Below are 16,255 nucleotides of genomic sequence, written 5' to 3'. Positions count from 1 at the left end.
TGTAGACCAGGCTGGCCTCGAACTCAGATATCTGCCTGCCTCTGCCTCCCGAGTGCTGGGATTAAAGGCATGTGCCACCATGCCCGGCCAGATTTTTATTCCAGTAGTGAGGTAACGTGTCCTAATAACTCTGGAAAGCTCATGAGGGAGAGATGTAGAGAAGGCAGCAGGTGGGGAGCTGGGGTGGGTGCAGATGCAGTAGCATAAGATGCTCAGTGGAAGCTGTTAGAAGAGGAGGTGAAAGGGGAAATGGGGAGGGAAAGGAGGTTTATGACTAGAATCACCACAGAAAGTTTGCTGAGGGCTGTGTAAGCTTACAGAGATGGGCAGCTAAAAAGTTAGCTTACTCATTTTAAGTTCCCAGGGAAATGAGAAATGATGATGACTTTCCTGTTAGTTTGCACAGTTGGCCGTAGCCAGAAGAAATACCAAATTAACAGACCACATGGGCAGCTGTAAACAAGCTAATTATTTTATTTATTAGAGCCATAAAGCATGCATAAAACACTGGCCTCGTTATGTACAGAGGATCACGTGGTGATAACAAAATTGAGACTCGACTAGCAGAGGAACGTTTATATGACAGGAAATCTATATGTGTAGAAGGGCGGCATTTAACTGCTAGCAAATTAGGAATGTTATTGAGAAAGATGCTGGCCCAGGCTTACAGAGCTACTCTCCGTGAAGTAATTACTGTTGATGCAGCAGGTAGCTCGCCACCAACTCAACTGTCCTACCCAGAAAACTTCCTAATTATAATTGTTTGGCTTAGTAGTTCATTAGAACACCCAAGGAAGAGAATGAAGCCATAGTCAAGAGATCCTGAAGGGGAAACTGTGAGAGAAGCCATTTGACAGAATTAGATCGGATCACTGGGGGTGGTAATTTTCCACATACGTATATTTTTAAATAAGGAAGAGGGCGTAAGTACAGGCATGTGTTTTAGAAACAGCCATATAACTAATTTAATTCTAAATGCCTCTTTAAAAAGCAGGTGAGAATTCAGGGTTTAGATCACCTCAAGGGGAATATCACTCTGAGTTAATACCGTAAGTGAGTCTTACGTCGTGCGGGCGCTCAGTGAATCCGTGGTGAAGGTCAGTCCGTGAGAAGGATGCAGGGGGTCTGAGTTAATACCATACAATGAGTCTTACGTCGTGCAGTGGATCTGGAAGGCAAACAGACTCACTTCTGGGTCTCCTGGCCTTCCATGTAGGTGTGGTAGCCACCAGGCTTTAGAAGTTTCTTAAAGTCAAGGTCATTAACTGACAGTGATCAGATCAGATATCCAGAAGCCCAAAGAGCTTCAACTTTGGGAAGCAAGGATATAGATGTTGGGAAACACAGGTAAGAATATAACTGAAGCTCTCAGATCCTGCACAGATGCTAAGACGTCCTCTTTATCCGCTAACAGCGGGGGCTGAGGGGCTGTCACCCCTCACTCCCCACCCCCAACCTATCCCCCAACCTCCCCAACACCTCCAACTCCCCAAACCCCACTTATCTGACCAAAGACACTGTTATCAGCACCGCAGGCAACCTGTTCTATGACTGACTTCTCTCAGCTGGTTCATGGCCCTTCAGTCTTTTCCTTGCCCTCATTTAGAAGAAGAGGAAACTGACTAACTGAAGTAGAAACCTCAACTTGGATTCCAACCTGGATCTCTTGATCCTAAACCTGATAGTGACATCTGTTCTATCAAGATGCTGCAGTCTCAGGGCTGTGCAATGACCCCTTTAAGGAGGTTTTCATTGAATGCTATAGGGCATAAGGTCTTGAATCATGGTAAACAGATGCTTTAGTACCATAGGGCATATGAAGAGGTATGTTTTGGGGTGGTGGACCCTCCAAGCTTTCCTGAAATCACATACCTTATTTCTGGTGTAATAGTTCATCCTTACCCCGTTCCCCAAAATCTGATCCTAGGATGGTGGTGTCCTTGTCAAATTCGTGGGTGTGTGCGTATATGGGCATACCCAGGCTTGATGTCAGTTCTCAGATGTTTTCATTGCCCTGGAACCTCTTTGTACAGGCCAGGTTCACCTGCCTTGAAACGTTCAGGGATCTTCCTGTCTGGAATTACAGGCATCTGCTACCTGCCTGGCTTTTTATATGGGCCATGGGGATCCAAACTCAGGTTCTCAGGCTTGCAAGGCAGGCAAGTGCCTTACAGACTGAGCCACCTCTCCGGCTTCCTTACGTATTTTATTTTTCATGCAAGCAGATGGGGAATAATAAGGGAAAGAAAAGAAAGAATTTCTTAGTCTTCATTTTATAAAGAAGAAACTAGAGGTTAGGGAAATCTCACCCAGAGCCTGACTATATAAAAAGTAAAGTTCCGGGTTCAGGGGTGACCTTAGCATCCGTGGTCTTTTTGCAGGACCCTGCGACCTCCATCTACTATATATAAACCTGGAAAACTTCATCCACTCTGTAGAAGCCCTCATGCTCACCATGTGCTTAACAAGGAAAATTCCTCTAAAATGGCTTTTCCCCTTAGTGTTGCTGGCATCAAGTATAGTTATTTATATGTTTTCCATTTGCTGCTTGATTTATTTTAGAGAATGGCACTTTTACAAGCTGACATCTCGGCAGACAGACACTTTTTTTGCTTTGCTGAATGCAGCTGATGCTTCTTCCTTGGCGCCATGCGGAGCAAAGCCTAGTTAGAGGTTTCTCTTCGTGCCACAGCCCATCACTCCCATCACAGTTCTTCGTCTGGAAAGGGTGTAAACGGCCTCCTAATTCTGGCATCTGTTACCTGACTCCCTGGTGCTCCCTGTTGCTCCCTGAGATCACTCTGTCAGGTAGACACTTGAGGATTTCACTGCCACCCACTAGTGCAGCAAATTCAGAATTATTTAATGGGGTTTTTAAAGCTCCCATTGAGATAGTTATGGTGGATGAATGACTAATAGCAAGCCAGGTATTAAAATAGAAACCTGACCATCTATTTCGAGTGGGTTATTTGCCTATTTATTCCATTAGAAGGATGTGTACAATTGGTCTATTCTGGATGACCAGATTCAGAGCAAAATTAAAGTCCTTTTCCCTTGAGAAGTTGAGCATCGTGAACAACCATTCAATGATCTGTTTATAAAACTGTGGATTCTGCTTTCTATCCTTGTCTGTTCTTTCTTTGTCTTTCTCTCTCTGTCTTTGTCTCTGTCCCTCTATCTCTCTGTCTCTGTCTCTGTCTCTGTCTCTCTCTGTCTCTGTCTCTCTCTCTCTCTCTGTGTGTGTGTGTGTGTGTGTGTGTGTGTGTGTGTGTGTGTGTGTTTGAGAGAACAGCCTTCTCCACCCAGAGCACCATAGGCCAAGTCTCCGTCTTCCTGGACTTTCTGTTTTCCTTTCTAGTATCCAACATACCTGTACTGTAAGCCTGCGTTTTCCTGTGTTGGTAACAGTCAGTAGAGCCAGGGTTGGTTCTAGGTGCTGGAGACAGGTGCAACTGTGCCTTAGAGCTCTGAAGGGCCCTGGACTTCTCTAAGGTGTCTATTGGGTTTGGCTCCCTCTGTCAGACTAAAGTGTGAACAGCATAATAAAGTGTGCCCCCTCTTGTTGAAGGTTTGTGAGCTGGCTGCCTGGAGAACTCTTGTTCCATGAGGCAGTCCCCACACCTGGCTGTCTCCTATCTGTCACACCACTGTTCTTTAGGGCATTGGCCTCATTGCCTTGAAAGATCCACCATCATAGCAGGCTCTCATCATACAGGCTGTGAGGAGGGCTGGAGGGAAAGCTGTCTCCTTTAAGAGTACAGCCTGGACATCGCCCCAGTCATTTTCCCTTAAATGTTATTGGCCAGAATTACCTTAAAGGTTGCACTGACTTTAATGGAATACTGGGAAATGCATTTCCTAACTGAACAATTACATACCTTTTCCTAGATCTAGAGGAGATTTATATTAATGAAAACACAGGAAATGGGGATATTGAGGGAGAGTCCCTGCCCTGCATGAATGTCTGTGTAGAATCTTTCATAAGGGAGGGAGTGGATGGATCATCTCAACTTATAGGTGATTAAAAATAGAGACAGCTTTCTTGTTTCAGCACATCCCAGCAAATGTAAGTGCCAGACGCTGGGTGTGCTTCAATGGACTGTGAGCACGTGACTCTATTCCTGTCCCTGATACTTTGAGGAATATGTGGACTCTAAAGATGTCTGTTTCAGCTGAAATCAGTTCATTAACTCTTTAAGGACTCAGCTGCCAGTTTTAAAGGTAAACCTGAAAGTCCTTACGGCTCCCTCCACACCACTTGAGTTTATCCGAGGATGACTAGCTGGCCATTTCTGGTCACCTGCCTGGAGGCTTTCCTTCTACTCATGATTGCTTATGGCCCCATTATGGGTCCCATTTGGAACTTAAGCCTTTCTAGTCCAATTTGCCCGAAGTCTTTGTAGCAAATGTCTCGTGGATGCCTACCATGAGCGGTACCAGATGCTGATGCTGTGATGGCAAGAAAAGAAAAAAAAAAAAAAAGATACAGTCTCTCTTCTTAGTGTCTCACAGGGTGAGACTGACAAACACAAACAAAGGTTTGGAGACTGAGTAGGATGTGTTAAGTGCTGTGCTAGAAATAAGGACACACGCTTGAAGCCCTGGCTGGACAGAAGGTGATTCTGAATACAAGGGAGTACACAGTCTTCATGGGGTTGTTGGATTTTACCTGGGAAAAATGGGTGGCATTTCATTTGTTCCGTTGGCCATGTGTGGAGCAAGCCTCTCCCTGCTGGCTTGCAGATTTGAAATATAGAACAGATACCTGTGGGCAAAACGAGGGGAGGGAGGAGGCTCTTGTGAGACAAGACTGGCAGCTCTCACCTTTGGAGGCCAATTGTCTTCACAAACCAAAGTAAGAAGCTAAGAGAGTAAGGGGAGTCTGTGGTATGAGAGTCAAGGTGTATGATGTGGGTATTGTGTGTGTGTGTGTGTGTGTGTGTGTGTGTGTGTGTCACTGACAGGGAAGATGTAGTAAATGTCAGATAGGGGTGAGGCACAACTGTGGGAGTAGAAGAACAAAGACTGGGGAGGCGCTTAGCCTGGCTGCAGTGGCTCACACTTGAGACGCTGAGGCAAGAGAATTGCTCCAAGTTTGAGGCCAGTGTGGGCGTTAGATAAAGATTCTGTGTCAGAAAAATGGAGGGAGATCATGAGGGTTTGATAGTAATTAACTTCCAGAACAGGTTGAGGGGGTGGCATGGGGGCGGAGACTGTCAGTTTCAACCACTGAGAGACACAGGTTAGTTTGCGGCTATAATTGGAGATATTAATACTTACCCTGTTCTGGCTCTATTATGCAAAGGACTTTAAAGGCTTTGGCCAACCAAGTGGCAGATAATTCCAAGGAAACATTTTCTTATGTGCTTTCTAGAGCATCATTCTCTACAGGGAAAGTGGTTGTTTATTTCCTCCCTGTACCCTCTGTTTGATAGAATGATGAATATTAACTGGAAGCCTCCAAAACATCTCCAGTGAAGAACCATGTTACACTTCACTTGACCTTGTGTTTTATTGGGCTTTGAGCCATTCTCATGAAGATATCCCTAAACTGTTTCTCAGAGTAGTTCTTACAATACACTGAAAAACACTGCCTTGGGGTGATATATGATTAAGGGTTAAAAAACTAAAGGTGCTAAAGAGAGAAGGGCACCAGAGTGTCATCTGTCTGTCTGTCTGTCTGTCCTCTCTGAGCCATCCCTAGGCAAAGCCAGAGCCTTGAGGGGAAGTGCACCGCTGGCCTCTTCCCTCACACCTGATCACAGGTCTTGAAAGGCTCACCATCAATTTAAAACTGAGTCTTTAAAGCTGTAGATATGGCCCTAGGACTTTCCTCTTTAGACTGGAGTTCAAGGCGATGGTGGTCACAAGTATGTCCTGGAGGCAGTTCTGAGACTTTAAAAGCTTCATTTAGTTTTCAAATGTTTACCAGTGCTCCAGGCTCTGAAAGGTTACCAGACACTTCCAGAATTCTGAAACACAAGAAAGACATGTCAGCATCGAATTACCATGATTTCTTTCATAAGATATTGCTTCTATCATAGGGAGAAATTACAACATAGATATACATACATACAAACATACACGCACTGTAGGAGATATAGTTTATCTATCCTATTATAAAAACTCTTGGAAGGATTGGTAACAGAGAGGGAATATCAATAAGTAAACATGTGATGTTTTTCCTATGTATGCAGGGATGGAAAAGCACCCATATTAAAAATAATTGCATTGATATTTTTAAAAGGCCCTACACAAGGCATTAACAAATGGGTTAACTTACACACACACACACACACACACACACACACACACACCAGTTGTTATACTAGTCAGTATATGTCATAGGCATTTAATTATCACTATGGGACTTGGTGTTGAAGTCTTGGGTGGTTCAGAGTTATCCTAAAACATGTTCCGTTCCTATTCTTTTAAGGAGTAGCCACTGCCATACTTGCCTCTTGTCAAAAAGGAATGCCCTTTCATGAATGGTTAAAGTGCTAGGAACGAGTTTTACAGCTCTCTTGCTCAAAATGCTTCTGTGCCTCGTGTCTGATGAAAGGTACCCACCGTCAGGCAGATCTCATTTACAGTGTAATTCTTGGGTTACCACGGTAACATTAGATTAATCATCTGTACCACACTTTGCCTAATTGAGGGAGAACACTTCAGCTCCCACTTCAGTCCCTGAAAGATGAAAACCTTTCCTTTCATCTTTCTCCCAGTCTGACGACTGGGCTTGGTCTGTATGTACTTGACTTCAGAAGCATGTCCCTCCCTCGTGCTGACACACGCTTGTCTGCCAAGGTATCATCTGTGCTGGAGTGACTGGGTTTTACTGTGGTCATCCCCTATTTGCTGTATATAAATAGAATCACTGTTATGTAGCATTCTCTGGAATTCTACTGAGATAGTTGAACTTACAGTTTTGTCTGCTAACAGCCTAATGCATCTCTAAGTGTCCTGTTCTTAAGTTTCTGGGTTGGTGTAAGTGAGGATTTTTACTTAAGCACAACGCAGTGGAGACTTGGCTGAGCTTCCTAGAATTTTATGTGCCAAACTTTAAACAAAATTTCCAAGTGCCATTTTAAGTTTCTCTTTGTATTCATTTTATTTCCCTCTGAAGATGAGCCAACTGGACCCTCAGGCCAGCTACCACCTGCGTACAAGGAGTCACATAGCAGCTGGCATTAACTGGAGTTAACAGTTGGAGAACAGATATGAAGGTCACATGTGGTGGTGCCTGTTTGTAACCCCAGGACTCTTGTCACCAGAGTTTTAGGGTAGAAACCCCTCTCTAAACTCAGTTAGGCTGGGCTTGGACTCATGCCTCAATATGCCAATCAGGCAAGGAATATCTTAGCAAACCTGGGGAAGAGGGACCAACAATGTAGGATCCGTTGGTTGTGTAAGGGATTAGTTATTCAAGGTTCCATGGAGGGGCCCTGGGTATGAGTTCTCTAGTCAGTACTCAATAAAGGTTAGACCTGGTTATCTTCTTTCTTTTATATAATGAGGGGTTCTTACCTTGCTGGAGGATAGCATGAGATCAACAGTTTGTATTGGTCCTGTTACTCTCTAAGTGAGAACTATAGTTATTAGGGAACAACTTGAAAGATTTTCCCATTGATCTTTTTTCCCATAAGGGAATAACCATATTAAGTGATCTATAATTTTTTTTCAAGCACATAATTTTAGGCTGTATAGTTCTTGAAGGACCTCTCATCTTGGTTTCATTTTATTGGCATGAACAGTCTACTAACTCAAACAAACTATATGTCCAAGCTGTGCGCTTACTTCGATAGAATTATCAATGAAGAGAAGATAGCATATACAATGACTATCCCTTAAGTAAACATTATCAGCTGCCATGTTGGAAGCCACCAATCCAATTGTTGCTATAGGAGGCCGCCTCTTAGTGTGTAAGTGGCAACAACAGACATATGTAATAGGGCCTTCATTTCTTGGCACAGGCTACAGAAATAAGCAATGTATCTTTTTTGGATTACCATCTGGAGCAATGTCAGCAGGTGGTTACTGAGAAACTTGCAAATCTGAGCATGTCCTGTGGGTTCTATATTATCACTGTGCATGTTACTGTTGTTGGCATTTTCGTGATACTCATGTTGCATAAAGTGGGTGAGTTTGAGATGAAAGTCAATTACACCAGAACACAAATTATTCTAGCTGTGTCCAAGAGGTTTCTTGACTTCTTCTATGTCTTCAACTGAAAAGTTCCCTAGGGAGGTCTTCTGGAGCCACCGACGCTGGCTGTGCTGAGATCTTTGCCTTACTGTGTTCTATAGAAAACTCTTTCATATTGACTTGCTGAATACTTTTTTACATTTTATTTTATTTTTTTGTCGTGTGTTGGGGTGATTTTCTGGGTATACAGGGGCATGTTGATGGGTTGAATCAGCCTCAGATGTCTTCCTTAGGAGCCCTCTGCCTTGTTTTGTCTGTTTGTTTGATTTAGTTTGGTGGTGGTGGTGATGACGATTGTGGGAGCATGTTCTCTTGCTGGCCTGGAGCTCCCCAGGTGGCCCAGTGAGCTCCCCAGCTCTGGGATTACAAGCATATTCCACTATGCTGCTGTGTAGTTTTGTTGTTGTTTGTTTTTAAATATGCTTTCTAAGTATGTTCTGCCATGCTTGTTTATGTATTTATTTTACACATGGGCTCTAGCTATGGAATTCCATTCCTCGGGTTTGCAAGGCAATCACTTTGGCACCTGAGACATCTCTCTAGCCCTCAATCTTCATTCTTTTGAACAACTCCTATGTGGTAAAGTGCTTCATTCACTCTTTTAAGCTTAGCATGTTTTGTTTTTTGCTTTTGTTTTTTGTTTTGTTTTTTACAACTCTGGTGTTTCCTATTGTCGTGTTGCATTTATTTTTAGAGACTTTCGTGGGGCGTTTGTGCCCTGGCAGAAGGTGGTTAAGTGGCTTTTTTTCCCAGTGGGCAGTGGTGTGTTTGCTGACATGGTTTCTACCCTCCTCACTCTCTCCGTTTTGATTGTGTGCCACATTTTTATGCACTGTATTTTTGGGCTACCTACTCTGTTCCTTTTTGACATATCACCCCATTCCAGTCCCTTGTGCTTATTTTAGGTTATACTAGTCATTGTTATGAAATTAATATTCAGTAAAGCCAGTGTTCCAGAGAGGAAACGAGAATTGTTTTACATAATAGTTAGGAGCTGAGCTTCTTGTCTTAATTTTGTTAATGGTATCCCGCCTGCATTCACCTGACTTTAACCACAACTGTAGATTTAAGAAGTATTTTTAAAATGTATCCATGCCATTTTAGACTATGTTGCTGCATATTTAAAGAGCCACTCTTTCTGTCCATTTGTTTCAAAAAGTCTCAAAAGGACAGTTGATAATACACAATGTCTCTGTGCCATGAAACTGGGTTTTAGAGATTTGATTCTGTTCTAAAAGCCATCTGCCATTAAACTTCAGCAAACACATTTCATTTAGTTAAGAGGCTTGTTTGGGACAATCCTTTTCAGGCATCGAAGGGTTAAATTATACATCTTTCCCAGTTCTCACCATAATTCCAACAATTATTATGAGTTTAAAAATATTGATCCCGCCAGGCAGTGGTGGCACACCCTTTAATCCCACATCATGGGAGGCATAAGCAGGTGGATCTCTCAGTTCACAGCCAGCCTGGTCTACAGAGTGAGTTGCAGGACAGCCAGGGCTACACAGAGAAACTCTGTTTCGAAAAAAAAACAACAAACAAACAGATATCAATCTCTTCTTTGTCCTCAGTTCTGCCCCCGAATGTGCACTCATTCCCACCTTGCATACCTGTGTTACGACAACACAGAGGGTTTCTACAATCTACTTTATCCAAAGAGCACGGTGCACGCTGGACTGATCTCTCCGTTGGCCAAAGTTTAGTTGTTTCCAGATAAGACATTGTCAGCCAGATGCCGTCTGTACAGTGCTCCAGTTCTGGGAATCTAATCTCTAATTAGCCGAAGTTTAGTCAGCAACATTGACGCCTCTGCATCTCAACACTGGGATTTCTCTGTGGGACACAATTCCCTTCAATCAACTTAATATCCTATCCTGGTCTCTAAGGGACAATAATTGAGTTTAGGCTAGTTTTAAATAGCAATAAGGACAGGGGACCCAGATGGGTGTTTCATTGATTAACACTCACCCTGGCCCAAGGCCCTGATGTCACGCATTAGATTAGGACATTATGAAGAGCGGCAGCGTTTTGGTACTTTATTCCTCTCAATGACATTCTTTCACATATTAAGTTTATCCCCCCTAGGTAGCTACTTTATCATGCAGAAGGCCTTAATCCACTGATGGGACTCTCTGCTCTCACTTTGATGCTGTCTCTGTTTACAAGAGTAATGCAGCCTGTGTAAGACAAAGTGCTCAGGACACGCACAACTGAATAGGCTTTCAGATGGACAGTGATCCGCCTGAAAGCCCGGAGTGTGCGAGCACACACACACACACACACACACACTCACACAATAGCACACAGACACAAATCCACAGACACACATGCACACACAGATGCCAGCAAAACGAGGCTGCTTTGAAATGAAGTTATGAGTCCCGCATCCTGAAGAAGCAGACATTAGGATTTCATCAAGAAAGCCCGGAGTTACTGATCTCCTTGTTTGGCACTTTATCTTTTCTTGACCTTTGACCTTCCTTTCAGGCGCTCTTCAAGCGCGGTGCACGTAAGCCCCTCTGCTGTTCTTTCAGAAGCAGAGTTGCTGCCATCCCCGCGGGTAAGTTCAAACAGCTGCTGGAACCAGTGACAAGGTTGGGTACAGATTTGGTATCCTGGCTGGGAAAGAGATTACGGGTCAGTCCCCAGTGCCGGCGGACAATAGATTCAAGCAGTTCAGGATTTTTTGGATATCCGAAAAAGATTTCATGAAATTTGTAAAGATCTAACAGTGTCTTGCAGATTTCATGTGGTCTAAACAGCTTATTCTGGGCAGAGCCCTCGGCAGCAGTGAGAGAAAGGCCTTTGCGCAGCTTGGCAGTCTCTCTATGGCGGGCTCCTCTGGAATAGTTTAATTCCACCAAGCTGGTGCCCCCTCATGAAGCAAGTGACCACTTATATTTAGATGCACATCTTTCAAGGGCATCCTGACTTTACCTTGAAGACTCAAGTGCACACCAAGAGGCACAGATGACCAGGGGTGCTTATCAACCTCCAGAACCTGGCAACTCATAGGAATTTACAGTTGAATACTATAAAAAAAAACCTACAACATACTATAAACATATACTATAGGATGCACACGATGCACACGATAATGGTATTTTGGCAAGTTATAAGGTTTATGCTGTAGACAGTCTGATATGTATAGATGTGTGATGATAACATTTTCCCACAGAAAGAAAACTACAGAATATGTCCCTGTCCTTCACTGCCTAAGAGCAGCTCTTCTTTGGGATTTATCTAGACTTGAATGTATTAAAAAATAATAATATTCTTGTTTCCTACTGCACTTGCAAAGAAAGATATGATTGCAGGTCAAATTTGTAATCTTCTGAAATTCTAAATACCTGCCAAATCTTCAGATCAAAGGCCAAGAACCAGGCACAGTCCTCACACACTGTCTTGGGCATTTTCCTTCTTCACCGATTTTTCTTTCAAGACCTTTGAACCTAAATTTGCAGGGAAAGCATATAGTGATTTCTGTGTGTTGTACACAGTAAGAGCTCAGAGGCATTCTCATGTCTAAAGACAGACTCATTCTAAAACGCAGAGTATTTGCCAGACCCAGCGTGTGTCCAGTCCCAGAGACCATTGGACTGGTTAGGATCAGAGCCAGTAGCCTTGACTCTGAGCCACCACTCAGCAAGAGGCCTGGGGGTTTACAGGGTGGAGCTGCTTACCTGCTGATCCAGGTGAGCCCCCCCCCCCCCAATTGCTGCTTACTTAGGGAGTGCATTGTTTAACTCTCTGGAGGCAGTAGCATGTTTTGGGGCCATACGATAGTGGTTCATGCTTCTCTTTCCAGAATTAACCAAAGTCCTGCTAACTCATTGGAATTAATTCACAACACGTTACTGAAACCACAGCACTGTGGAACAATACACATGATTCTAACCGTTACATCAGCCTATCCTGACCTTCCTACCAAGATGCCCCTCTGCCCAGGCAGGACACAGGTCACACAGAAGAGTTACAAAAGTAGAACAGACTTCATGACTCCCAGTGTTTCATTACTGAAGTTCTTGTTGTTGTAGATTAAAAACCCAGGCTAGAGCCAAAATGAACTGTGTTAAGTACAGCCAAACTTCTCCAGAGAACAAGGGGGAAGGGTGGTGATGGCTCCTGACCTGTGCAGTTCTCCTGAAGGCAAGTGGGTTTTCATGCACAGCCTTTTCTCTTAGGTGTTGGAACATACCTAATGATTCGCACTAACAACTGTGACAAGCAAAAGCATTAGGGAGGCTGCCTCTCCCTGACTTCTGCACATGGCTTCCGTTGTTATAATGATGGCTTCTATGATTGTCATATGGGTTTTACCTGTGCCCACAAAAGCAGGAGACATCGATTAGAGAATTACATTCAGCCCCAATGTTTTCCGTCTTCAACGGTTCATTACAGGCTTCTGGGAACGTGGATGTAGCTCAGCTGTGATCCAACTCTTAAATAATATAGGGTGGTTGCTGAAGTTTCATTTTTTGTTTTTTTAAATTCCTTTCATGCATTCAAACGACCACCTATGCGAGTGTTTTTATGCCTGTTATGTGTTGGAAAATGAGGCCGTTGGTTTGAATTACTAGTTTAAAGTGTTTTTGTTTGTTTGTGTTTTGGTAAGGTAATAATTTGCTTATCTCGCCCTGGTGGATTTGGTCCCTCGAATTTTCTGACAAAGTTTAGCTCAAGTTTTACTCCCTCTGCCATTAACAGATGGCATGCAGATCTAAGCATAAGCTGGGGCGCTCAGGCTACAGGCAAAGGGTGAGGGCTGCTCCCCTGTGGACACCCTCAAAAGGGCCTAAGCTGGAGCAGCACCAATGGAAAGGTCTAGGGCTGGTGTTAATTACACAGAAACCACACAGAAAGTGCTGGCTGTTACTGAGTTGAGAGGTTGGGCATCTCTTCTTCCCCAGATAAAAGGTTTGCTGTGAGAACACTTTGCGGGGGACAATGCAGTGCGGATTAGCATAATCTCTGCCGTGTCCTCAGAAAGCCATCAGGAGCTGCCTGCCGCTCCTCTCACCCTTCCCTCTAATGTCTGGGTTTAAGGAACGGTATTGTGAAGGGTCAGCTTTGTCCCGGGAGCCTGACAGTTGTATTTTCCCGCCTTCATGTGATCATCCCTGTTGCTGGGCTCCTGTTCTCTGGGTAGGCAGACAATAGAAGGAAAAATGAAGTGTCAGGTCACTGACAAAACCTCTCTGGGCTACTTTATTCTTCATCCAGACTCTGGAGTCATTCATTCATTCACTCACTCATTCATTCATAAGGCATCTCTTCATCTATACTCCCTGTTTGAATACAGGAAAGTCCCTTTAATATTATCCTGAGGAAAATGTAGAGCAAGGGACACTGATCTTTGGAGATTTTGAGTGACTTTAAATTTAAAAAAATGCAAATAAATAACATTCAAATTGAGCCGTCTCTTCCACACTTTAATTAGATATTGAAGTATTGTTCTTATATTTTATATCAGGACGTGGACTGCTGCTAATGTGGCTATTCACACATCTACACTTAAAGCCTTTGGTGTTGAGGTTTTTTTTTTTTTTTTCCATGAAAAGAATTTAGCCACTTGCACAATGCAGCTTAATGCGGTCCTCTTGGGGGCTGGTCCCGTGGCTAATGCGCGGGTTTGTTGGCCACTTTGATCCTTGATGCCCTGTTTTAAGTCTTGCTAGGACTGGTTAAGCTTGTGCTGTTACCCCGGGGATAACTTGAGGTTCTGAAAGTCATGAGGCACGGTCCCCAAGATCAAAATATAAAAATAGGTCCGAGGTCAGGGAACTCAACAGGGCCCCGGAAGCTCATCACTTTTGCAGCTGGAGATGGTCTCTTATGTATTTAGAATTTGCCATTAGGATTCTAAGAAGAAGTGCAGTATGGGATTGCTGCAGGGCAGGCTCTTTGAATCTTATTCCTGATTTCTTTTTAAAAACCAGCTACAACAACCCAACTTCTGGCTGCTGACAGGAGACAAGGCAAGTACAAGAGGCGTGTTAAGCAGCAGCTGTGTCTGTCAGTGTCCAGAGAAGGGCTGGAGTGGCTGAGCTTGGCATTTGGGTAAAATCTCCAGTCTCCTTATTATACTTGATGAATTTTGGGGAGAGTCACTGGTGGTTTCTAAAGGCCTGGAGAAACTGCTAGTGTGGATGGAGATCTTGAAGTCCAACACGAATAGTTTGCTGATCTTCCCAAGGTTCCACCCTGGCCAACTGGGGCAGGATCTGGTTCTGCATCTTGATAGGGTGCTTGTACCCAGGTCACAGAAAACTTGGTACTCTCCCCTGTCAGATTTCCTTAACCTTTGTCTTTCTGCCATGAATCGCTTAAATGTTTTCTTTCGAAAGTAGCTCCTTCTATGTCAGTCTACAATCTGAACAAAGTTTAAGCATCGGAGGCAGCCTGAACTAGCTGGACTTCCATGCATGTAAGACATGCATGGGTTTACATGTGCAAGACAGTAAAACATGAATGTCAAGTCGTCCCCGCAGTATATCCCAGAAGATTTAAGAGATGTTTTACATTGAAGTTACATTGTGCTTTTTCTGTTCACTTGGAAGTTATACTGTGATGCCACATCGGAACCAAAGGCCAAGCCAAGTCTCTCATGACATTTAGTGTGGTGTGTGTGGACAGAGGGGAAAGGGTACTTAATGTGGAACATGACCCATTCAACCAGTTCTGGACCTACTCCATCAGCTTGGTGGCTGACCTTTGACATTGTCCTGCCATCTGAACGGTGGACTTGGCTGTAACTCCATAGTTCTGTAGGAGGGTTAAGCCTTTTCTCTTAACTGTTAGATTTAGATATGAAAAGTTAATGGTAAGGTGGCAGTGTGATCCTTCTGGAAATATGCCAGTGAACATTTACTCATTCAGGAAATACCCACCGGAACACTGATTACAGACGGGAACATCAGAACTAGGACCCGGGACAGGTGTTTCAAGAATCTGCAAGACACAGTTCTAGTCCTCAAGGAGAGCCCTAGCAGGATGTACCCATCAGAAACCACAAGACCAACGCACCCAGGGACTGGTGAAGTGCTTGCTTAGCACCCACACACCCCTAGGTTCAGACTCCAGCCATGCACAGTCCAGGTGTGATATCACATACCTGTAATCACTCAAGAAGAGGAGAAAGGGGGAGGCTTGTGGGCATTCTTGGCTACATAGAAAGTCTGAGGCTAGCCTGGGATACACAAGACCTTGCCTCAGAAACAGAACAGAACAAAACAAAACAAACACAACAACAACAAAACCCAAACAGACTAAGGAGCTCTAGCTTCCCCAGTAAGTGTTTGAGGACCTACTGTGCATGCTGCACTGTACTGAGTGTTCTGATAGTGTTGGTGGCTCACTGAGCATGGCAGTACGTTTGGGAAGATAAGGCAGATATGATGAGCTCTTCTATGTAGTGACATAAGACAATAAAACACAAATGCCCATTGCCTAGGGTGCATGGTGATAGCCATGATTTTTAATGATGAGTTGGGTGGTCTAAGTCTGAACACTCTTTGAACCTTGAAAACCTATTGTTCCATCTCCTTATGATACCCAGCTTTATCTAATATGCATTGTTGTGATAAATATTATTATGCTACTAATGTTGGTTCTTATTAATCTCATCAGGAAGTAGAAGGCCAAATATTTGCTTGTAGGTTAGTCGCTGAGTAAATAGCATGCAAGTAAGAGTGTTAGAGGTCTTTAAGTTGTGTGTCTCAGATCACACTGGCTTCCTGCTGCTTCTCTCCACACAGACAGTGGCTTTGAATCAACAAGCATATGTGTTTTGAATGAACATATTTGGTGCATCTTTTTCTTCTCAGCCTGGTCAAATGCCTCACCCACATCAGTTTAAACATCTTTTGGAATGCAATGCCCTCCTTGGTGAAACATTCGTCTTGGATTGGGAAAGGGCTTACAGTCCTCTTGCCCCATCTTGGTCCCCATAGATAGTCCAAGGTATGTATGTACAGATCATCCTGAAGTTTAGTCTCAGTTCCATTCTCAAGTTCCTTGGGGTTAATGTTCTGACTTCAACTCTAAG

The 16,255-nt window shown here is 43.7% G+C and overlaps 1 long non-coding RNA gene across 1 annotated transcript; it reads right to left on the bottom strand.

Annotated features, from left to right (window-relative positions):
* Positions 1-10,234: 10,234 nt before the first annotated feature.
* Positions 10,235-12,044, bottom strand: LOC110330234. The gene is made up of 3 exons (XR_002380949.1): positions 11,935-12,044; positions 11,559-11,660; positions 10,235-10,827 (listed from the first exon to the last, which is right to left on the bottom strand). It is a non-coding gene; the product is annotated as an uncharacterized LOC110330234 (long non-coding RNA).
* Positions 12,045-16,255: the final 4,211 nt, after the last annotated feature.

This window comes from Mus pahari, chromosome 13 (assembly GCF_900095145.1).
Source record: "Mus pahari chromosome 13, PAHARI_EIJ_v1.1, whole genome shotgun sequence".
NCBI classification, from domain to species: domain Eukaryota; kingdom Metazoa; phylum Chordata; class Mammalia; order Rodentia; family Muridae; genus Mus; species Mus pahari.
Note: the sequence above shows the minus strand (reverse complement) of the source record. Positions and strands in the feature narration are given on the sequence as shown.